Raw genomic sequence first — 23,433 nt, 5'->3', positions numbered from 1 at the left:
AGCAGGCTCCCTGCGGAGCAGAGAGCCCAGATGCGGGACTCGATCCCAGGACCCTAAGATCATGACCTGAGCCGAAGGCAGAGGCTTAACCCACTGAGCCACCCAGGTGCCCCCCTATAAAGGAATTTTAAAGATGATCTGGTTCAGCTCTCTTTATACAAATGAGGGAAACAAGTTCCGAGGAACTTAAATGACTTGCTTGTTAAAGACCTAAAGCTCTCAGAGTGGAGCAAGGAGTCTGGTACTTACATTGACTTAATTGTGAATTATATGCTTTTCATGCTATCTAATTTGACTGGTTTTAATTATGATTCACTTCATGACTTGTTTTAAATTCATATTAATTTAGGGGGTACCTGGCTGGCTCAGTTGGTTAAGCATCTGACTCTTGGTTTCAGCTCAGGACATGATCTAGGGTCATGAGACTGAGACCCATATTGGGCTCCAGGCTCAGTAGGACATCAGCTTGAGATTTTTTGCCTCTGATCCTCTCCCACGCATGCATGCATGTTCTAAAATAAATAATAAATAAATCTATAAAAATTCATATTTTTTCATACTTTAAAAATTTTAAAGAGAAAAGAATCATAACAGATATATTGGGTTTCCCTGTATATGCATTTTCAATTTTTTTGGTTAACAGAAATGGAACAGATTTCTGTTATGTTCATTTTGTGTCCTACAACTTTACTGAAATTAGGTATCAATTCTATCAATTTTGGTGGAGTCTTCAAGTTTTCTGCATTGAGTATCATGTCATCTGCAAGTAGTACAAGTTTGATTTCTTCCTTGACAATTGGTGCCTTTTATTTCTTTTTGTTATCTGACTGCTAAGGCTAAGACTTCCAGTACTATGTTAAATAACAATGGTGAGAGTGTTGGGGCACCTGGATGTCTCAGTCAGTTAAGCATCTGACTTCAGCTCAGGTCATGATCCCAGGGTCCCGGGATCAAGCCCCTCATCAGGCTTCCTGCTTAGGGGGAGGCTGCTTCCCTCTGTGTGTGCTATCTTATAACCATCCCTCAGAACAACATACTGTTTAAAATATTACCCATGAGGGGCGCCTGGGTGGCTCAGTGGGTTGGGCCGCTGCCTTCGGCTCAGGTCATGATCTCAGGGTTCTGGGATCAAGTCCCGCATCGGGCTCTCTGCTCAGCAGGGAGCCTGCTTCCCCCCACCCCCCACCGCCTGACTCTCCATCTACTTGTGATTTCTCTCTGTCAAATAAATACATAAAATCTTAAAAAAAAAATATTACCCATGAGAAATTATACTAGCCACCAAGCATGCTTAGATACAGCCTTAAGGAAAACATGTACTGGCAACAGGTCTCTGGGGGAGACGACGATATACGTCCTTGAAGCCGAGCAGCTGGGGATGCCCGGCCAGCTCAAGGCAGAATGCTGGCTGCTTCATTTTTCCGTTATCTCCCCTTCCGCAGACAGCACCTGCAGTTAGTCAGACAATCATTTTGTTTGGGCTTGCTCACTATAGGTCATGTACCATGTGACCAGAGATATTTTGCCTTTCTTCTTACTTATCTACAAGACTCATGGTCAATGTGTAACCTACTCCGACTTCTTTCTTGTTACCTACTTTCTAATAGATATGAGACCGAGGAGTTGTTTGGGGTGACAGTCTTTTCTATTGTTGACCCCAGCTCCCTTCTCTTGCAGCTGACGTTTTTGTGCCTAATTCTTCTCCCATGTACTGTCGGGAAGTGGCACTGCCTCATCTTTCACTGTCTCAAATAAATAAATAAATAAAAATCTTTTCAAACAAACAAACAAACAAACAAACCCCCCTCCCCTCAACAAAAATAATGATGAGAGTGGACATGCTTGTCTTGTTCCTTACCATAGAGGAAATGCTCTTAGTTTTCCCTATTGAGGATGATAATTAGCTGTCGGTTTTTCATACATGGCTTTTATGATATTAAGGTATATTTCTTCTATCCTTACTTTTTTTTTTAAATTTTTAAATTAAGAACAGATGCTGTGTTTTTCAAATGCTTTTTCTGTATTTCTGCTATGGACACTTGTGTTTTGTTTTCATTTGATTCCATGTATTTTTTTATTTCTTATTTTCTTTATTCTTTAGTAGAATGTTCTTTAGCTTCCATGTATTTGTGGTCTTTCCAATTTTTTTCTTGTGGTTGACTTCAAGTTTCATAGTGTTTTGGTCAGAAAATATGCATGGTATGGTCTCAATGTTTTTTGTATTTGTTGAGTCCTGATTTGTGACCTAGGATGTGATCTATTCTGGAGAATGTCCCAGGTGCACTTGAAAAGAATGTGTAATTCTGCTGCTGTAGGATGAACTGTTCTAAATATATGTTAAGTTCATCTGGTTCAGTATGTCATTCAAAACCATTGTTTCCTTGTTGATTTTCTGCTTAGATGATCTGAAAATTGATCTAAGTGGGGTGTGAAAATCCCCTACCATTATTGTATTATTATCCATAAATTCCTTTATGTTTGTCATTGTTTTATGTATTTGGGGCATAAATATTTACAATTGTTAGAATTTCTTATTGACTATAACCCTTTATTATAATATAGTGTCCTTCTTCATCTGTTGTTACAGTCTTTGGTTTAAAATTTAGTTTTTCGGATGTATTTCTACTCCAGCTTTCTTTTGTTGTCCATCCACTAATTTTCAATCTGCAGGTGTCTTTAGGTCTAGAATGAGTCTGTTGTAGGCAGCATATAGATGGATCTTTTTTTTTTTTAATCCATTCTATGTTTATTGAGCTTTTACTCCATTTATATTCAGAGTAATTATTGACAGAAATTAATTTAGTGCCATTTTATTGCTTGTTTTGTCATTGTTTCTGGAGATTTTCTCTTTTCCTTTCTAGTCTTTGTTGCTTTCTTTCCCACTCAAATAGTCCCCATTTAATATTTATTTCAGGGCTGATTTAGTGGTCATGAACTCCTTTAGTTTTTGTTTGTCTGGGAAGCTCTTTATCTTTCTTCTATTCTGAATAACAGCCTTGCTGAATGGAGTATTCTTGGCTGCTGAAGTTTTCCATTCAGCATGTCGAAAATAGGCCACTCTCTTCCGGTCTGCCAAGTTTCTGTGGCTGAGTTTTAAAACTGAAACATTAGGGACCTGGTGTGCTAGGAACCTGTGCTGGTCTTCTGGGAGAGGGTCTTGCCACACTAGGATGTGACCCAGAAGGGCAGTCACACCAGAGCACAGGAGTATGGGGTTTGGAGCAAAGTACACAAAGGACCTGTGTCCAGGTTAGCCACCTCAGCAGGTATCTCTGTGCTTATGCTGAATGCTGTGGTGTTGGGGGAGAATGGTGCCTGTAGGCCCTTTTGTTCCTGGAGAGGCAATGCCACCTCTCACAGATGGGCTCCAAGAAGAGGGAACAGTCTCTCCACATGTGTCTCGGGTAATCCTCATATTGCACCATCTGCCTCAGGGTTGCCTGCCTTCTCTCCAGGATCACTGTAGCACCCTCAGGGATTTATGCCAACTACACCAGGACCTCTAAAACTTCAGTCCTTGAGCCTTTCCACACCCCTTACTAGTTGCAGAAACTCACAAAAATCAGCTCCTCTCATTTTCGCAGTCAATGACTTTGGGCAAGTGTCTTCCTTGTACAATTCCTTGCATGATCCCTTATGTGCTCCTCTCTCTTTCACCAAATCAGGGCTCCTTCCCCTCCACAGCACCTGCAATCTATTTCTCTCCCAAAGGATATCTCTGTATCTCCTACCTTCTGTGATGTGACTTCCCTTTCCCTTTAGTTGTGCAGTTTGGTCTGTAAGTCCTCAGATTGGTTTCCTGGGTATTCAGGATGCTTTGATATTTACCTAGCTGTGTTGGAGGGACTAGGGAAGCCTAGAGTCCTCCTACTGTTCTGCCATCTTATCTCCTCCCCCTGTAGCTCTTACTCATTTATTTTCATTGTATTAAAATATTACAGTGTATTTCCCTGTTGAGGGACATTTAGAATGTTTCAAAATTTTCACTATTAATAAGTGTTGCAATAAATATTCTTGTACATGCCCCCTTGTTTACACATATGAGAGTTTCTCTAAGGCATGTAGGAACAGGAGGGCTGAAGAGTGACTAAGAACTCTTCCTCTGACTTATTTCACTTAGTATTATACACTTTAGCTCCATCCATGTTGTTGCAAATGGCAAGATTTCATTCTTTTTTATGGCTGAGCAATATTCCATTATATACATTTATATACATAAATATATTTATATTTTCTTTGTCCAGCCATCTATATTGGAAACATGAAATTAATATTATACTCTATGTTAACTATACTGGAATTAATCATAGATTCATCAGCTCAAACCTTATTAATGTTTTATAATAATATTAATCTCTACTAGTTTTTAAAAATCTGAGATCTTTTGTTGTGATAATGGATTATATTTTCTCCCAGTAAATTCTGTAAATGCTTGTTTATAAGTTAATGGGTCATGTTAATAAGGAGCATATATATTCACAATGTCTTCCTCATGGATTATTCTATCGTTATATACCAAACATTTTTATTCCTAATAATATTTTTTATCTAAAGTATATTTTATCTGACAATAGTACAGCTTCATGTTTATTTTGTTTACTATTTATATAAATATTATTTCTATCTTTTATTTTCACTATTTCCATGCTTTCATCTTTTAGGTTGTCTCAAATATCATATTGCTGTCTCTCTCTCAGTTTACCAATGGTCACAATAAAAAGTGGACTCAACCCATAGGTTAAAAGATAGAGGTTGTCAAATTACATATAATTTGATTTCTTTCTTTGCGTCTTTTCCTATTATCTATTCTATACTTTCTCTTTATCCCACTTTATTTCTTTGTCCTCTTAAGACTATATTTGAATTGATTAATTTCTCTTTATTTCATTCCTCCCTTCTGTTTTGGAAGTCATACATTGTATTCATTTTCAGGTTGCGCTTAAAATTTTCAAAATATGTAATTGAATTAAAGTATATAGTAAATCAAAGTCTCTTCCCTTTGCCCAAATAAAACAAAGACTTGTGGCATTCTAACATAGATCATATTCCCTGTTTTACACTTCTGTTATCCTTGCCCTACATTTTAGTCTCATTTCATTTTTATAGACCTTCCATTAGTATTTTACTAATTTTTATAAATTTCATCAATATTAATATTGCAATTCTGCCATATTGACTTTTTAGGATTACTCACCTGCTTACCAATATTTTTTACTGATATCTTTGCTCATCTTTTCACTTTGCATTATCATCTTTTTTGCAGGTTCACTTTTCTTCATCCCTAATTAGATCATTTAATAAATAGCTTGTAATTCTATATTTTGTTTTGTTGGAAAATGTTTATATTGCCCTTACTTTTTAACAATTTTCCAGCTGACTGAAATTCTAGAATGCCAATAATTTCCTTTTGTTTTTAATTTGAATCAAGTATTCCTTTGTGTTATGGTTTCAATTGTTATGAAGAAGTCTTCTCCTATCTTAACTGTTATTCCTTGACTCTGCTTCCTTAAAGATTTTTTTTTTTTTGGTCTTTGGTGTTTGACACTTTTGATAGAAATCATTTCCTGTTAGATTCTTCTAAAAATTTATTTTGCTTGTGACTTACTCTGCTCACTAAATCTGAGAATTTATCTTTAATTATGAAGAATTCTTACTCATTAAGCTTCAAATCATGCCTTTCCTTATTATTATTGGTCTCTTAAAACCATAAATTTGAATTATAATAATGATTATTATAAATAAATGTATGATAAAATGTATGATATCCAATTTTGTTATTTCAAAGGCTCTCTGATGTTTTTATGGAGTTTTGTCTTCTCTTAGGTTTCCAAATCCTCTCTCTCTCTTTTTTAATATGAGATTATTTTTAATATGTTTATTTTTGAGTCTTTTTTCAGTAGTTTTAAAATTTGGCATTATTGAGGAATATATTGTTATTCCTCAGTAACACCTCAAGGAGGTGACTCCTTCATCCAGGATTTTTTTCCCCTCATATGTTTTTATTTTGATTTTTAAAATTTAAAATATTTGATTTATGCTTTCCAAAATAACTTTTTCAAACAAATCATAAAGTCCAATATTTCTCCTTTTGTTTTCAATTCTAAGCCATTTTTTTCCCACCAAAAATAATGAAGAACTTCAAAATTAGCAGTTTGTGTCTATACTTCCACCTTTCACATTGTTCAGCATGCTTGGGGCTCCTTGTAGGAAAGCTTGTGAACCGGCCTACAAGGTTGGTGGGGGGGGTGGATTCTGTAAAATTGTTCAGGCATTCAGCTGTTTCCTAATTGTCTATAAAATTTGATTTGTTTTCTTTCTAAACCTGAAAAAGTCTTTCAGTTGTTTCCCCCACAAACTGTTTGCATCTATTCTTCCCTTACAATAAATTTAAATGGCTTTGTGAAGCCAAAGAGCTTCTTTACTTTTTCATCTTCAGAGACACCTCTCTGTTCTTCATTTTGCTGACTCTTTCACAGTAAAGGGGGAAAAGAGATGAATGCAGGAATTTGATTAACCTGCAACTTCTTTTTACATTCTGAATCTCATTTTTAAAAAATGGGGTCTTGTATTATTTTTTATTGAGATATAATTGAGGTAAAATTATAATCAATTGCAGGTGTCCAACATGATTTGTCTTGTAGCAGTTTGTGTACCATTGCAATATCTGATTTATATTTTATATTCCCTTCCTTTTTCTCCTGTTTTCTAACAGATTATCTTTTGAAAAGCCGTTCTTGTGGCTTCTTTTTTTTTTAATATATTTTTTAAAGATTTTATTTATTTATTTGACAGAGATCACAAGCAGGCAGAGAGGCAGGCAGAGAGAGAGGAAGGGAGGCAGGCTCCCTGCCAAACAGAAAGCCCGATGCAGGGCTCAATCCCAGGACCCTGAGATCATGACCTGAGCCAAAGGCAAATGTCCGAACCCACTGAGCCACCCAGATGCCCCTCTTCTGGCTTCTTTTTTATTTTCTTTTCAGCAGGTGGAAAAGTCAGCATTTTTACATTGAATATTATTTTCAACAAACAATTTTGCTTACATGTTGTTGATAAGCTCCTTGACAATGTTTTCCTCAGGATACACTTTTTGCAACTCTTCTTCAGAGAAAGATGAAACAGGGAGGAAAACCTGCCTAAATGTAGGTCTGAAAGTGATGAACTAAGGGAGATTAAGTAATAGAGGTTCTTATCTGATACCAATCTGGAAGAGACACTAGTAGCATCTTCCTTGATGATAATTGGCTGAACTTCCTTTAAATTTATTTATTCTGGCACACTTTCTCTAACTTTTCCATAGTTTCCATGTGGTCAGCCTTTAGTTCTTATTGTTCATTACAGGGGTAAATATCAGAAAAGTCCACAAAGTCCTCTTTGTATTTGTATGTTCATCCACCCCAGAGAAGTTGGTGTTAAAATCAGTTAATGTCTTCTCTGGCTGGGCATCACCATTTTCTCCTCCTCTTTTTCCTTCCCCAAGGCCACTACTGCCATCCCAGGGCCTCTGAGGGCAGTCTTAGTGTTTCTCATGGATGACCCACACTCCAGCATTGAGATTTATGGCACTTTGGGATTAGAGGTTGACAGCCTTAGTGCTTGGTGCCATCACCATGCTGGCCTGGCTGGAGATTCTGGTGCCTGCCTCACCTGTTTTAAAATTTAGAGTGCAAGTCCCCTTTCTGTGAAGTTTTCCTATGAGAATTCTTTGCAGCCTGAACTGAAAATATTTTCTAGTACAGAAATTTTGTATTTACTTTTACTAGGTACTGCATAGTTAGAATGAGTTTGGGGCCATTTTACATTAATGACTAAAACCTGAGGATTCCTTAGCCACACATGAATAGTGTAAATGTAAACCTAAATTCATAATGGCACAGGTCTGTGATTATAAATTTTAATAAAAATCTTTCTTACTCCTGTCCCAAACCTACACTGAGACAGACAAGTCATCCTTTTATCCCCTGTGCCAGTGTACATTTTTCCTCTTGTTCACATTTTTTAAGGTATATCTCTTCTAGAGTTCCTGATTTACAGGAAGGATATCAATTCCAATTTATCATTTTCCAAGCTCTTTTTTTGTGTGTCTATATAAGTAAAGCTCAAGTCCCTCATATTATTGAGATGAATATACCCACAGCGATTCTATAAGTTTGCACAGTTATTGATCTTATTTTTCCATTTCTATTCCATCTTTACCCCTTCAGAAGTGTCTTTATAAAAATTTTCTAATAATTTGGGGTTTGCATGTAAAAGTATGCTTATGTTTCAATAAGATTATAACATAAAGCAGCATAATTTTCTATAGGAAATCATCTAGTTCTTAAAATATTTAAATTGCTAAGTTGCTTTTGCCAATAGGCACAGAATGTAGCTCTATTTAGAAATATATGTAACAAACTGATGTCAGTAACAATTATTAGTGGATTACATAATTCAAAGCACAAATATTTCCTTTTTCATAAAACACTAGCTTTTGATATATTTTTTAAAACAATGCTTCAAAACATCTGCAAGTTTGTGGTGTTTATACCTGCCCTTTAGAAACTCTAATTAGCTCATCTTTAAAGTAGTAATCTGAAAGTATCCTGGTAGTATTTCCTTGACTTCAAATTGACATTTTAGAAGAGCTTGTCAATCAATTTGTGTATTCTGGAAAGTTTAGGATTTGGATTCAGTGGGTAGGGTACTTGGTAAAAAAAAAAGTCTTAGATTTATAATACATTACAAATAATGAAAGACTCAGGCCGCTTGCCTTCAGGACACGTGCCTTTTGTTTACTTCTACTTCGCACTGTTGAGTGGCAGATTTATGAATATACAGCTCTATGGCTTCATGGGTCCATCATGAGTCTCACTTAAAAAGGATGTCCCACGTCAGTCCAACTGTTGATAAAGAGCATATGGACTCAGCAGCTTATAAGGAGGCTGACTCAGTTTTGGTCTCCTTTTGTTCTAGCCTTTGAACTACTGGAGCATAAAATAAAAAGACTGAATGGAGAGTGTTATTTGAACTTTAATGGCCATGTGCTCATGTACTGAAGTAACTTGAAAAAACTAACAAGATGGAGCTCATTATGTACAAAATTGGCATAAACTTTGTAGCGGCTCTTAATCTGTTTCCATTGAACCAGTAATCATCACAGTTTCTACATTTCATTATTCTAATTCCAAGCAGGTATGATCCTTAACATTACAGTTTTTAGGTACTTATAACTTAAATTTTAATATATGAATTGAAATTAAAGTTAAAACCTAAAAGAATATTCTGTTGATTGATAATTTCCTATCTTCCTAAGCTATTTAAGACTGAATTTTACTCACCATAGAAAGTAGCCCCATTTGGGGCACCTGGGTGGCTCAGTGGATTAAGCCGCTGCCTTCGGCTCAGGTCATGATCTCAGGGTCCTGGGATTGAGCCCCGCATCGGGCTCTCTGCTCAGCAGGGAGCCTACTTCCCCCTCTGTCTCTGCCTGCCTCTCTGCCTACTTGTGCTCTCTCTCTGTCAAATAAAATAAATAAAATCTTTAAAAAAAAAAAAAAAGCAAGAAAGTAGCCCCATTTAACAGTCTTGTGCGTAACCTCCATTCACACACATAACTGCTATTTACACCCTTTCACACAGACATCTTGATTTATCAGACCAAAATATGAAATGCTAGAGGTATATAATTTCCTACTTAAGATTTCTGAGTTCTTTCTCTTTGTTTAGTTTTCTTCAGATAATATCTTGGACTTTCATGCCATCATTCAAAATTTTTGTCACAGATTTTAAAAACCAGTTAAACACACGCTTTTATAACAATGTGTTACTTCTGGCTAGGATAGTTGCTTTTCAAGAGAGAAGACCTGATAATGTCTATAGTAATTCTATGAGCTTAGTCTATGAATGGGGAAAGTCAGATAATTTTGAAGGGATGTGGGACTTGCTTTGGCTCTTCAAAGTCTTCTCACAGTCCCCCATATTTATTTCCAGTCTTCACCATGAGTCTTATTCTACAGTGCATTCTCCTTTCTTTATATGTTCCCTTACTCAGGAGTTCACTGATATGCAAAGCTTCATCTTTAGAGTTTTCTCTCAGTTCAATGCTAGTGTGTAATCTGATAATAAACTGTGACATTATTATTATTATTATTATTATTATTATTATTATATATTTGAGTTGTGACTCCATTCCTGAGGCCACAATCTGATCCAGGTCCAAAAACACGGATGACATTTTACTAAGTGATTCCTGAAATAAGGCATAATTTGATTTATAACTCTCCAATTATCTTTATACAACCTCTGTATATGAAAATTCAGATTAAAAAGAAAAACTTCCAGAATGATTGTTTATTTTGAGAAAAAAATGAGAAACATTTCCTTGAAACAGTAAGTTTTTCTAGTGAGTATAATTGAAATTTCTAAGGTTGAGAGAGAGCATCACCACAAGAGAGTGAATGTCAAGACTGAATATAGAAAGAAGATTCCAAAGCTGGGACGCCTGGGTGGCTCAGTTGGTTGGACGACTGCCTTAGGCTCAGGTTATGATCCTGGAATCCCGGGATCGAGTCCCGCATAGGGCTCCCAGCTCCACAGGGAGTCTGCTTCTCTCTCTGACCTTCTCCTCGCTCATGTTCTCTCTCATTGTCTCTATCGCAAATAAATAAATAAAGTCTTAAAAAAAAAAAAAAAAGATTCCAAAGCTACTGGAGAGCTTTGGTAGCAAACGAAGCTTGTGTATAAATATGCAGAGTCAAAGTTTCAAGTACATGCATATTCTAGAATGTCCAAGCACAAAGAGGCAGGCATTGTGTGGGGTTCCAATCAGTAGGCAGCCATCAAAATTCTGAGATTTTATTCATTCATCTACTTATTCTTTGTCCATTCGGTCATTGAAACATTTGAGCTGCACACTTTGCTTACATTAAACTGAAAGCCAATCCTTGCTCTCAAGGGGCCCAGAGGATATTTAAAAAATATGAAAGAAGAAATTGATCCATTTATAGAGAAACTGGGTGATTCCTTATGTGAACTAGGGGACCAGGAAGAGGCTTAGTATTATGGTAAGAAAGGAATTGTTCCTTGAAGTATTAGTCTATTTAAGTAAAGAACAAGTTCAGCACAGTAAGTAGACTACTGAGGGCTGCTAGATCAAGAACTTGGTTTCCAAATGCTGTTCTTTAGCCAAGAGCAGACTGTAATGAAATTTGTTAGTGTAGTACAAAATAAATAAAAAAATAAGGACAGTGCAGTTAGAATTTTGTAAAGTGAATTTTGTCAAATTTAAGGAACTATCCATTTTCCCCCAAATTAGTGTCTTTCTATTTTTTATTTTTTATTTTTATTATTTTTTTTAAGATTTTATCTATTTATCTGACAGAGATCACAAGCAGGCAGAGAAGCAGGCAGAGGGAGGGGTGGGGAAGCAGGCTCCCTGCTGAGCAGAGAGCCCGATGCGGGTCTCGATCCCAGGATCCTGAGATCATGACCTGAGCTGAAGGTAGAGGCTCTCTACCTACTGAGCCACACAGGCGCCCCAGTACTTTTTATTTATTTATTTATTTAAAGATGTATGCATTTATTGGAGAGAGAGAGACAGAGCACACAAGTAGGGGGTAGGGGCAGAGGGAGGGAATCTTCAAACAGACTCCCCACTGAGCCTGACACGTGGCTCTAAACTGTAACCCATGAGATCATGACATAAGCCAAAACCAAGAGCTGAACACTTAACCAACTGAGGCAACCAGTTGCCCGTCTTTCTACTTTTTAAAAAGATGGTGGTATTAGGTAATTAAAAAAAAAAAAAAAGTCTTTGACGAGAATGGTATCACCAAAACTTTGGTGTAGAAGATTCCATCCTCTTTCCAACAAAGATAAAAAGTTAGACAGCTTTCCAGGTATAAAAACAGCTCTGGGAGAGCTCTAGAGTTCACTAATTAGGTGATGGGCATTAAAGAGGGCACCTGATCTCTGATGAGTACTGGGTTTTATATTCAACTAATGGATCATTAAATACTACATCAAAAACTAATGAGGTTGTATATGTTGGCTAATTGAATTTAATAAAAAAAAATAAAGAAACTTTACCAAGAGAGTTGAACAAAAAACCCAAGAATAATTGCAAAAGCAGAAAGGAAGGAGTTTGTCTGCATCACCTTATCCTCCCTGAGCATTGCTTAGTACTAAGAAGAGACTTCCCAGCCAGAAAGAATTCTTCTCACCAGGAAAGAAAGCATAGGGTAAGCACTTTTGGGGTAGGCACAAAGGTCCCATTTTGGTTCCTTCCACCCAGACTGGCAAAGCTGAGACCTATAGAGGTAGCTAGGAACTAGCAAGTGAGGCAGGGGTTACCTAGAGCAGCTACACAGCAAGGACAATATGGTTCACAGTGACCTGTTCTGTACACAAACCTAGCAGACTTTGCCACGGAAGAAACTAACACAGCCACTATAGACTCACTTGAAGATTTCACCAGCTTTGGTCCCCCGGGTTCACTGATGCCAGACAACTGAGGCCCTCCCCACTTGCTCCCGGGACCCCCTCCACCACCGAGAGAGCCAGCTTAGGCCTCTGTGACTGTATGAATACAAGATGCCAGCTTAGACTCCTGTGGTTGATACTTACTGCTTATGTATGTGTGAAGCTAGTCCCTCCAGCTCTGCATGGGATGCTGCTGGCCTGATGCCTGTCACTGGTCTCCACGGCATTAAACATGCCTGGAGGGAGACCGAATAGCCTTGGGAGAGCAGGGCAACAACCAGGACCTGCACAGCTGCTTGTGGGCTGGATTAGGCTCTGTCTTGTGTCACTGGATTACACTACTGAGCTCATCAGCAGCTAGAAAATTTTAGCTATGTAACTGCATGTTTCTAGCCCAACCACTGTCACCAGCCTTTACTGCAGTGCACACATTCAAGGAGAGATTGTGGGGCTACAGGAGCACATACCAACAGCCAGAGCCCATGCAGCTGCCGGTGAACCCATAGTCGGGTTTAGTCCTTGCTATTTGTCTTGGCCTCTATCACTACATGTGTGTCTGAAACTGCCTCCTGCCAGTACATAGGTACCTGCACCTGGCCCGTATAGCCACATGTATGTACACCACTGGCTTCAGCTATTACTGTTTCTTGCCTTGGTCCCTAGGTGTTGGGCCTGGAGGAACCACTGAGGAACCCAGCAGCACTTACAGTTTCTGTGGGCTTTCAGTGCTTTCCAAGGACCATGTAGTTGTCAATGTTGTAGACCCCATGGCCTGAGCCAAAAAGAGCTCATGTCTCCCACCCACCTCCATACTTGGAACCCTGCACTACTAGACCTGGGGTTACAGCATACTTGCATGCCCCCCACCTTCAGGTGAAAATCTTCCCTCCTCAAGTCAGTCCATAAAGTCTGGAAGAGGTCATTACTTCTTCAATGTGCAGATACTTATGCAAAGCTGCAGGAATCATAAAGAATTAGGGAAACATAACTCTGGCAAAGGAATATAGTAAACCTTCAGGGACAAGCCCCAAGGAAATGCAGATGCAGGAATTGCTCAACAAATAATTCAAAAGAACTGTTTTAAAGATTCTCAGAGAGCTATAATAGAACACAGATAAACAAGGTAATGATATCAGGAAAGCAATATAATAATAAACTGAGCCATTCAACAAAAAGATAGGGGAAAAAAAAAAGCACCAAAGAGAAATTTTGGAACTGAAGAATACAATCAATGACTGAAGGGTTCAAAAGGGAGGTTCAACATCAGACTTGAAGCAGAACAAAGAATCAGTGAGATAAAAGATGTGTCAATTGAAACTATCCAATCAGAAGTGCAAAAAGGAAAAAATGCAAAGCAATAAAGAAAGGCTTCAAGACTTAAGGGATATCATCAAGGGGAACCATGTATATGTCATGAGAGCCCCACAAGGAGAAGACAGGGAGAAAATTTATTTACAGAAGTAATGGCTAAGGACTTCCCTAAATTGGGAGAGATTTCAAGTTCATGAAGCTAGTAGGTCATTCCAAAATTTCAATGAAAATTATCTTTTCCAAGACACATTATAGTAAAACTACCTAAAACTGAAGACAAAAAGAGAGTCTTGAAAGCAGCCAGAGACAAAAATTTCTCTCATATAAGAGAACCCCTATAAAACTATCAGGAGATTTCTCAGCAGAGACTTTGTAGTCCAGGCGAGAATGGGATAATATATTCAAAGTGCTAAAAAAAAGAAACTGTCAACCAAGAGTATTTTATCCAGTTTAAAAAAAGAATTCTTTGACAGGTTAAAAAGTTGGCAACTCTATCTGGATCATCTTTCTTTTTTTTGAATTTGGCTGGCTTTTAAAATCTAAATACCTAGGATTCATCATCCTAATTCAAGACCCAACCACCCAGCACCCCAGCTATAGGACAGGTTCCTATAATTGTACCTGCAGACTGAGACACAGGTTCTATTTTTGTTTTTTGTTTTTTTAATTTAAGAGAAAGAGAGAGCAAGTGCGAGAACAGGGTAGAGGGTAGAGGGGGTGGGAGGAGGAGCAGAGGGATCCGGAGAGAATCTCAAGCAAGCTCCACACCTAGCTCAGAAACCAATGTGGGGCGTAATCTAATGACCCTGAGATCATGACCTGAGCCAAAATGGAGAGGCAGATGCTTAATGGATTGAATCACTCAGGTGACCCCTCAGTCCTTCTCTTGATATTCTGGACTCCCCTTCCTCACTGTTCTGTCACCCACACCTGCTGTCACAGTCTCCCTCTTCTGTTTGTTCCTATCCTCATTTAAATATGGCAATTTTAGCCATTCATACAGTTTCTCTCTGTTGTTGCTCTTTCTCAGCCTTGTCACATTCTTCTCTCATTTTCAGTTACAAATTTCCCAGGCCCATTTCAAGCTTGTGCTGGCCTCCCACTATTAAAACCACTGTCATCTAAGTCACCAACGGGTATTGTCTATTTTCATCCTATTTGACTTTAGAGACTATTTGCCTCAGGGAACTACTCTTTGGTATTTGAACTGATTTCTTCCTTTGATTTCTACATTCTGTTCTTTCTTGGATTTTCTCCCTTGTCTCTCCTGCTTCTTTTCAGGTTTCTGAATACATGTGAGATAAAGTCATACACTGCTATTTGTTCTTCCCTCTCCATATATCATGCCCTCCCTCAACTTAAAAATCAAATGCTTTTTCTTTCTCTCTCTCTCTTTCTTTTCTTTCTTTCTTTCTTTCTAGATTTTGCTTATTTATTTAACAGAGAGAGAGAGAGAGAGAGAGATCATGAGTAGGCAGAGAGGCAGGCAAAGAGAGAGGAAGCAGGCTCCCCGCTGAGCAGAGAGCCTGATGTGGGGCTCCATGCCTGGACTCTGAGATCATGACCTGAACCGAAGACAGAGGCTTAACCCACTGAGCCACCCCTCAAATGACTTTTCTAAAGAAAAATCGGGTCAGTCTAATTAAGCAACATAATAGGAACACCTTCCTTTTAAACTTTCCATTAAATTCTTATATTTAGAAACTATTTACATTCAACGTGAAAAGCTGTCAATTTCAATGAAGGTTAAAATTAACTCTAGATAATTTAAATTTCTGTGTAGTCATAGTGGCAATGTTAATGGAAGATGCCCTGTCAGCACCAGAGATTGCTCTGTGGGTTATCTATGATCTTATTAGAATGTCTTGATCTCAACCCTTTGAGAAAGTCAAATCCTCTAATGTTTCCAATGAAGAGACTAAAGTTCACATAATTTAGAAGTGTTTTAATGAATTGGGTCATGAATTGATCCAGATTGAATTTCCAAAAAGAAAAAAAAAGATTAAATTTCCTCTATCTGGAAAAGAGTAGCCTTAAACTAGACATGAAATTTAATTACAGAAAATTTTTAAAAATTAATTTCTTGCTCTCTTGAGCTTATAGGCAGAGGTTTTTACCTACCTCACATACATACTTAGACATACCCTACCCTTCCACACCCTGCTGACACAAGGTCATTTTCATCTTTAAGTGCAAATACATTAAGCACAGAGAGAACTTGTGGCATTTAGCATAATTCATAAAACTGCCAGAAAATTTCTTGAGATCAGGGGTGAGGTCCGTGTGACCACTTTGGGTCATCAGCACTCAGTGAACTCCTCCTTTGAGTTCTCGGGTATTACAAGTTCAGAAGGAGTTATTAGGGAGCCAATACCAACAGCTGTGGTCAGCTAATAGGGTAAGAATTTAACAGAAGAATTAGAAAATTATGATTATGTAACTAAATAACTTCAGACTTGAAGTTTGGTCACATTTATTTCAGTTAAAAACCTGAAAATTCTCCATTTCTACAGAATGTGAGAAAAAGTGAGCCAAAATTAGTGGGAAAAAAGAACAAAAAGCAAAATATGTGTTGGGCTATGGATTTGTACAAGATATTTGGATTAAAAGTATAAAACACTGTATTTTAGATGAATGGTATTTCGTCTTTAAGACCAGAAGTGGAAAATACTTAAATCAGACTGCAAATTAGATTAACGCTGATGATCGGAGATCTTTGAAAACATTCTTTTTTTTTTTTTTTTTAAAGATTTTATTTATTTATTTGACAGAGAGAGATCACAGTTGACAGAGAGGCAGGCAGAGAGAGAGGGAAGCAGGCTCCCTGCTGAGCAGGGAGCCCAATGCGGGACTCGATCCCAGGACCCTGAGATCATGACCTGAGCCGAAGGCAGCGGCTTAACCCACTGAGCCACCCAGGTGCCCCCTTTGAAAACATTCTTAAGAGATAAATATATATGCTATTTGCTCTGTTTTTTTTTTTTAAAGGCTTTTATTTCTCGTTCTTTTTTTTTTTTTTTTTTTTTTTTAAAGATTTTACTTATTTATTTGAGAGAGAGACAGTGAGAGAGAGCATAAAAGGGGAGAAGGCCAGAGGGAGAAGCATACTCCCCGCAGAGCTGGGAGCTTGATGCGGGACTTGATCCTGCGGCTCTGGGACTATGACCCCAGTGGAAGGCAGCTGCCCAACCAACCAAGCCACCCAGGCGCCCTTACTTCTCATTCTTATCAGAAAGAAATAATTTGCTATTTCTAGTAAATGAATAATAAATTTATTAGTTTGGTTCTAGGGCTCCAAGATTTTCCAAAGAACTGAAACACTTTGGTAAATTTCTCTCTCATGTCAAATTTTCCTTTTGTGTATTTTTGGGGTGTCACATTTAATGTCTTAGACAATAAGCATGTCTTTCGGGGCTCTACATTAAGCTTCAGTGACTCATAGAATCACAGAGTTGGAAGGACATCCAAAAATAATGTAATCCTATCCCCTGCTTTCAGGCAAGATATTAGAATCATGATTCACCCTGGTTCTAAAATCTGAAAAAAGTAAATAGAATAATCTAGAATATATGAACTAAATACTATAAGGTGAATTATTGAAATGGTTGCATCTCTTAAAACCTTCTCCATTGAATTCAGATCAGTAAGTAAAAATAGGTGAGGTTGTTTGCTTTGTTTTTGTGAATTATAGAAGCCTCTTCAAAACTAACCGCTTGGGCATTTTTTAGCAGTTCATTTCTCAACATCCTATTGTTATGATAGCCAAAGGCAGTACAAGCATCCTAAGGAACTATGCTATCACTGCTGTGGTTGAATAGTCCACATTCTTATGTATGTACAACTAGATTTTGGTTAGGTCATTTCTAGTCTCCTTCAGGTCCTGACCCTATACACACATGTTAATTGATACACCACTTAAACAGACTACCAAAATTTTCTTATCATTCAGGCCAATAAGGAATTTGCCTTTTTATTTTTGCTTTTTCTAAATTGATTGGAAAAAAAATGTAGCTAGGAAACATTCCATTTGATACAACTCTGGAAATTGAACATTAGATAATTAAATCAAAATGCTTTATTGTCACTACAGATTGTAGTTTGAGAAGACATCACATCAGATACTACTCTGAATCAAAGGATCTTGCACAATGATTCTTCTCAATGTGGCATCTCAGTATGAATGCCGTATTCCCTCTTGTGAAGTGAAGGCAGAGGTATAGAGGTATCAGGAAAAGATTTTTTACCCTTTAAAGGAAAGATGCCGGTCTTGAAATTCAAGAAAATTTCACATTTCAAATATATCTGTCCAGCAAAATGGCAAAAATCTCCCTGACTCAGATGATTGAAATAAGCCTCCTGCTCTTCTCACCCTGGATAGCTCAATTACTATTGCAAGACTGTGATTTGAGCTGTGGATTAAGAAAGATTGCAACACCAAAGTCCTGGAGACTTTCAAGAAAGTAATTTCTTTTTCCTTTGTACTTTAACATGTAAATAGCATGGAAAAAGCCCTCATCAGAATTTCCTTGGGTAACACGATCAGCAAAAAAATAATAAAGCAATGGAAAAAGTCCATTTTTCTCTCTATTTGTGATGCGCTTTTTGGCTTCTCAAAGTGTCCAGGGATCTGGAATTTGTAATGTAGAAATGCTGAACTGTCTGTGATGGGCATTGGAGACCAGGCCAGAGAGCAAGAAATATCTATTTGTTCAGGCCACAAAACATCCTTTGAGAGAAACTAACAAGAGAAATCTCTTTGAAACAATTTAGCAACTTAGTAATATAAAACCTCCTGAAATTGACTTTGAAGTACCTGCTTTAAATATCAAAGTAAAATCCTACAGTTTTCAAGTCACAATTTTGAAAAAGCTTTACATTATCTCTTTTGGTTAAAAAATGAAGATAAAAAATAGTGTTTATTGATGAGGTTTTAGAATATAGAATTAAGAATTTAGAATATAGGTGAGGTTTGGTGAGGTGGAGTCTGGAGCCAATGACCAAGAAAGAATTCTTGAGACATCTTTGGTACAAAATGGTGGGTTATGAAAGCACAGGGACAGGACCCCTGGACAGAAAGAGCTGCTGCACTGGGGTTGTGAGGGGTGGCAGGTTATATATGGTGGGGTTGGGGGAGGTAAGGAAAAAGCTAGCTTTCAAAAGAACTTTCATATGCTAAAGAGGACCTACAAGATACCGGAGGCTTTGAGGCCTTGTCATTGTCAAGATTTTTCCCTCTAGCAAGATGTTAACATTAAGATAGGTGGGAGATTCCAAAAGAATGTCATATATGTCCCACCCAGGAGTGCTGGTGGGAGAAGGTTGCTGTGTGTCAGCTTTTGCTTTGTCCTCTGCCAGCCTTCTGTTCCCTCTTCATTTATTGGGCAATTCCTATGTGCCAGACTCACATAAATAAAATGTTGGGTAATCATAAGATGCAACTCTATTTAGTCATAAAGTGGAAGGAAGTACTGATACATACTACAACATGAATGATCCTTGAAAGCATTATGCTAAATGAAAGAGGTCAAACACAAAAGACTATATGATTCCACTCATATGAAATGTCAAGAATAGGTAAATCCATAGAGAGAGAAAGTAGATTAGTGAGAGTAAGGGACTGGGCAGGGGGAATATGGAGTGACTATTATTGAATACTGGGATTTTATTTTGGGAATGATAGAAATGTTGTAGAATTAGTGGTAATGATAGCACAAACTTGTAAACATACTGAAAACTACTGAATTATACACTTGAAAAATGCAAGCTTTCTATACATGGACCTTCTTTCACTTTCCTAAATAAGTCATTAGCTGGGATGGGGAAAAAAATGGAGCAGAGAGGAATTATTCCTTCAAGAATTTAATTATTCTTTTTGCTGATTGAGGTTTAAATTAATAACTTGAATATAAGGTAAAAGGAGGTAATAATTATGGAGGTGAACATAACAAAATGTTACAAAGCTCTTTTTGCCTGTCTCTTCCAAACTCAATCTGTAATTCAGTAAACAATTTTGTTCCAGGTGTCAGCATGTCTTTCTCATTAACAAAGCTAAGAAAGATTTCTTGAGATTGGTATAAAGTTCACAAAGATTGAAGGTGAGAAATGGATACATGGATAAATGGATACATTGTTTTATTGTTTCTACTTTTATGTTTTGGTGAAAATTTCTGTAGTAGTAAGTGAAAGAAATTACCTCTTTGGGGGAAAGCATTGTTTTCCACAAAAGTTGGAGGATATTTTTCTTTCTTGCATTTTTGTAATGAAAATAGAATACCAGTGAAATGCATCCAGATCTTAAGTATATATAGAAAGTTCAATGAGTTTTGATAAATAAATACTACCCTGAGATATTAAGCCATTCCCTCACTATAGAAAGTTTTCAGTTGGGCACCTGGGTTGCTCAGTCCTTAAGTGTCTGCCCTTAGGCTCGGATCATGATCCCAGGGTCTTGGGATCAAGCCCTGCATCAGACTCTCCACTTTGCCGGAAGCATGCTTCTCTCTCCCACTGCCCCTGTTTGTGTTCCCTCTCTCGCTGTGTCTCTCTGTCTCTCTCTGTGAAATAAATAAATATTTTTTGTTTTTAAAGATTTTTATTTATTTATTTGACAGAGATCACAAGGAGGCAGAGAGACAGGCAGAGAGAGAGGAGAAAGCAGGCTCCCTGCTGAGCAGAGAGCCTGCTGTGGGACTCGATCCCAGGACCCTGGGATCATGACCTGAGCCGAAGGCAGAGGCTTTAACCCACGGAGCCACCCAGGCGCCCCATAAATAAATATTTTTTTAAAAAAAGTTTCCAGGCATTACCTCTCACAAGCAACAACTCTTTTGATTTGTCACTAGAATTTGTTTGCCAGTAAGTACAGGCAAATAATGTATATACTCATTGGCCATTTGAGTATCATATTGAATAGCCTTGACATTTTTGTAAAAAATTCAAGTGCATATATATGTGGATCTATTTCTGGACTGCATTCTACTTCATTGATCTATTTGCCTATATTTATGAACCTAATACTGTGCCTTGATTACTATAGCTTTTCAGTAACTCTTGAATGTAAACTGAATCAACTTTGTTTTTTTCATAATTATTTTGCTATATTATGTGTTTGTATATAATTCTAATTTCAACATCTGGAAACATTTGTTGGTATTGTGATAAGTATGGTATTGAATCTATAGAACTATTTGGGAAGAATTGTCTTAACTGTACTGGTTCTTTAAATTCAAAACATGATTTATTTCTTCATTTATTTAGGTCTTAGATTTTTCTTAGAAATGTCTTATAGTTTTTAGTGCAGAGGACTTACATGTGTTTGTTAAATTTATTCTTACATATATTATGTTTTTTAATGTTAATATAGGTGGGATTATTTAAAAAAACTTTATTTTTCAATTTTTGCATGTAGAAAAACAAGTGATTTTTAATTTTTTTAATTTTTAATTAATTAATTTATTTTTTAAAAGATTTTATTTATTTATTTGACAGAGAGAGATCACAAGTAGGCAGAGAGGCAGGCAGAGAGAGAGAGGGAGAAGCAGGCTTCCCGCCAAGCAGAGAGCCTGATGCGGGGCTCGATCCTAGGACCCTGAGATCATGACCTGAGCCGAAGGCAGAGGCTTAACCCATTGAGCCACCCAGACGCCCCAACAAGTGATTTTTTAAATTGCTGTTCTATCATGCTACTTTGCTATGTCCCTTTATTTGACCTAGTTATTTTGTAGACTCCTTTAGATTTTCTGTGTACAGGATATTGGCATCTGTGAATAAAGGCAGCTTTTTTTGTCCTTCGAATTGATAGGACTTTGTCTTTCTTGCTTTATTGCTCTTGTTAAAACTTTAACTAAAATGTTGAATGGAAATAGAAGAAATCTTTGTCTTCTCAATTTCAGGGCAAAAGTGTTCAATATCTCAGCTTTCAGTGTGATGTTGGTTATGGTTTTTATTTTTTTCTTTTTAATTAACCCTGAAAAAATTCCCTAAATTCCTAGTTTCCTGAGAGTTTATTTTTAAATAATGTGTCTTAAATACTTCTTCTGTACCTATTAAGATGAATATATGATTTTCTGCTTTTTTCTTTCAATATGTTTAAGTACAACAATTTTAGAACTTCCCACTTTTAAAATTTAGAAATGAAAAATTATACTTTTAAAAAAGATTTTATTTATTTATTTGAGAGAGAGTGGGAGCTAGAGAGAGAGAACACACATAGAGGGAGAAGGAGAGAGATAAGTAGGCTCCTCACTGAGCAGGGAGCCCGACATGGGACTTGATCCCAGGCCCTGGGATCATGACCTCAGCCAAAGGCAAAGGCTTAACTGACGGAGCCACCCAGGCATCCCTACATTTTAAAAAAATACTGTTTTAGCTGCATCCCCCCAAATGACATGTATTTTCATCATTATTCAGTTTGACATATTTTTGATTCAGTGTTTATTTACATGTGTACTGCTCAATTTCCAAGTACTTGTTTTTTAAATTGATGTATAATTAATATATGGTCATATTTCTGCCAAGTGTATGATATGATTCAACAATTTTATGCATTTCTCAGTGCTCATTAAGGTGAGTGTACTCTTAATCCTTTTTGTTTTTAAAATAAATTTTTTGTTATTGATTTTTAATTTGTTAGAGAACATACTCCATAAGATTTCAGTCTTTTAACATTTACTAATACTTATTTTGTGGCCCAAGATATAGTCTTTGTGAACATCCAGTAAGAACCTAAAAAAATGTATGTATTTTGCAGGTATAGTTTCAATGTCCTACAAATGTGAATTAGATCAAGGGCATTTATAGTATAATTCAAATATTTTGTATTTCTTATTTTTCTAGCATTCTGTAATTGCCAGGTAGATTTTTTCCATCCTTTTACTTTCAACCTTACTGTTTGTTTTTTTTTTTTTAAATATAGAAAGCATATCTCTTATAGGCATCACAGTTATAATTTGCCTTTTTTTTGGTGATCTGATCTGGCAATTTGTCTTTCAATTGGAGGCTTTTTATTTATTTATGTTTAATATAATTACAGATATATTCTGATTTAAGTATACTATTTCTATGTGTTTGAGTCATCTATGCTTTTGTTTCCCTTTTTATCCTATTCTCCTTTTGTGTATTATCTTTTAACATTCTATTTTGATATTCTATTTCTTTTAACTACATCTATTTGTATTATTACTTATCACTTTCTTTAGAGATTACCAATGCCTGGTTAACTTGTCAAGGATTAGAGTTAATATTTATCAGTGAGTTTAAAATGTAAAACATTTTTAATAGTATATTTCTATCTATACTTATCTATTTACTTATATGTTTTATATATACTATGTTATATAACAAATCAATATTACATATTGACATAAACCAATCAGTTATCTTTTCAAAGAAATTAAGATAATAAAAAGAGGGTTTCTAAAATTTAGGTACACATTTATCATTTTGGCTCTCTTTATTTCTTCCTATAGATTTGAGTTTCCATCTATTGTTATTTCCTTTTAACTTGAAAAAGTTCCTTTTGCCTCTAATACAGGTTAAGTAGTGATAGATTCTGTCTTTTGCCTGTCTTATCCATTATAATCCATCACTGACTTTTTTTGAAGAATATTTTCACAAGATAGAGAATTCTAAATTGACAGTTCTCTTCTTGCAGGACTTTAAAAA

At 36.7% G+C, this 23,433-nt stretch overlaps 1 long non-coding RNA gene across 1 annotated transcript in view; it reads left to right on the top strand.

The window, feature by feature from the left end:
- Window positions 1–18,749: 18,749 nt before the first annotated feature.
- Window positions 18,750–23,433, top strand: part of LOC131826696 (uncharacterized) — a 28,495-nt gene continuing 23,811 nt past the window's right edge. Inside the window, exons 1-2 of the long non-coding RNA XR_009351708.1 lie at window positions 18,750–18,805; window positions 19,790–19,865. This is a non-coding gene — a long non-coding RNA (uncharacterized LOC131826696). The remainder of the gene's footprint in view (window positions 18,806–19,789; window positions 19,866–23,433) is intronic.

This window comes from Mustela lutreola, chromosome 3 (assembly GCF_030435805.1).
Source record: "Mustela lutreola isolate mMusLut2 chromosome 3, mMusLut2.pri, whole genome shotgun sequence".
NCBI lineage: Eukaryota > Metazoa > Chordata > Mammalia > Carnivora > Mustelidae > Mustela > Mustela lutreola.
Note: the sequence above shows the minus strand (reverse complement) of the source record. Positions and strands in the feature narration are given on the sequence as shown.